This window comes from Parus major, chromosome 12 (genome assembly GCF_001522545.3).
Source record: "Parus major isolate Abel chromosome 12, Parus_major1.1, whole genome shotgun sequence".
Lineage (NCBI taxonomy): Eukaryota > Metazoa > Chordata > Aves > Passeriformes > Paridae > Parus > Parus major.
The window spans coordinates 493,483-495,734 of NC_031781.1; positions in this window are offsets into that span (position 1 = coordinate 493,483).

Sequence of the window (2,252 nt, forward strand, 5' to 3'; positions counted from 1 at the left end):
ATCTCATTTTTCAATGGTTAAAACTGCTGTCAATTCTTAGAAATGGCCAGCTGTTGGCTAGGAGACAAACTCCCGTCAGCCTCCAGCAGTTTTAACCTCCTCAGGTGTTTCTCTTTGTTTTCTTAAATGCCAATCTATCACAACAATAGAACCTGTTATAGAGTTAGTAAGAAGTTCAAGATGTAGCAATGTAAGTTTCTGTAGTGTTATATGATTGGATGAGATAAGACACATTGTGGCATAATTGTGTGAGACAAAGCAATTAATGATTGGTTTATGAAGATGTTGGTGAGCTTTTTTGTAAGTTGTTGATTGGCTAAGAAATTTATAAAAGACATTGTAACTAGAATTAAGATGGCTTCTGATGTGATGGCACTGAATGCAACACCTTAAATGTCTCACCCTTCCATGAAACTAATTATGCAATAAAAAACCTTTCATAGTATCTCTCAGTCCATCACATCTTTCTGTCAGCATCCCAATAGCCTCTACCTCCCAAGGAGGCTCCTGATGCAGACACTGCTGCAGCGTCCCTTCTGAACAGCCTTTTGGTCTTGTCTTTGAGGGGTGGAATCTCGCTCCAGGGCTGTGCTCTGACATGGGGGACTCTGACTAACTCCAGGATCTCTCCCATGTCTCCTCCCTGAGCTTCATCCCACGCTCAGCCCCAAGGGCCAGATGGGTATCAGGAATTTCACAGCCCACCACTGGTGACTCCTAGTCAGAATGCACAGGAAAACTCTAGATGTGTTTCAAAATACCAGTTGCTGTGTTGTTTCCTTCCCACTGTGGATTTTCCATCGCCCCAGCCTCAGCCCCTGGCAGCCTGCCTGACTGTTCTCCCCGCACCACTACTGCAGTCCCACTTGTCCAGGTCCTCCTGGTTCTGTGGTGTCCTGGGGTGACTTTATGATACTGGTATTCCCAATCTCCTGCTTTATATATATATTGAGTTCTGCACCTTTAAGATTAGCTTTGGGAGCTGGGGGAAGTTGAAGCTGCTGGAGGCTGATGGGAGTTTTTCTCCTGACCAATTACTAGCCATTTCTGAGAACTGACTGAGAACCAAAGCAGTTTTAGCCTTTGAAAATTGAAATCAACCTGTGAACACCTACTTTAAGATATAAGTCTGGGAATTTCAGGCTCTCTTTAGTTTCTGGCTTCTGGAAAGGGAACAGGGCTCAGGCTCGGCCTCCTCCTCCTCTCCCCCCACCAGGCCGGACAAGGCTGTGGAGGGCGAGGGGGAGAAAAGTGGACCCAGCTGGCCTGGCTTGGTTTGCAGTTTCTGCTGCTGAACTGAAACCTGACACCATGAGTGTCAAAAACAAGGGTCTGGACTCTTCTGGATGTTAGAAGAGTAGCCAAACCTTTATTCGATGACACAAAAAAAAAGATACCAACAGGAGTAGGAAGACAGGCTAGCCTGAATCCCTGCAGCTCACAACCCGACGAGGAAGGAGAGCCCCCCCCAACACCCCTGTGCACAAGGTTATATACCGCTCGATCCCCAGGGGAGGGTACAACTCAGGGTCCAATGAGGGATCAGGGGAGGAGGAGTGAGGGGAGGTGATTACACTACTGGGAACCAATAGGGACATGTCATGGGCGGGACAGCAACTAGGGAACCAATCGTGAACTGAACTAGGGGTGAGGAGCATGGAAGGTTCTGGAAGAAAGGGTCGGGTTTACAATGATGGATAGGGGATTAGGGCAGGCTAGGGTGATGGGCAGGGAAGGTTTGAGAAGAAGGGGAAGGGTTTACATAATTGACAACTGGGGTCAAAACCAATACAGTTAATAGGGGAGAACAAGAACATACCAACAAACTAACAATTACAATCATAAGACTATAAATACCTATAACAATGAGGATCTGCAGCTTTCCAAGACTTTAACTCTTTTACTACCTGGATGAGACTTACAGATTAATCCTTTTTTTCCCAGAGAGAGGGGAAGAGAGAGAGAGGGATAATTGACATGTAAGAAGACACCATAAAACCATCAAAGACAGTGAAGAAAGGAATTAAGTTTTAGATGGGGAAGAGAGAATAAGGAGATGCTTTAATAAGCTGAAATATTTTTTTGTTAAAGCTATGGAGATGGACAATAGTGTTCTGAAAAAAAACTCCTTTAATTCATGACAGAGTATATTGGTGTCATGGGGTAGCTTTACCTTTAAGACAGCTGAGGAAAGAGGGGAAGTTGAAGCTGCTGATGGCTGATGGGAGTTCTTCCTCCTGACCAATTATCAG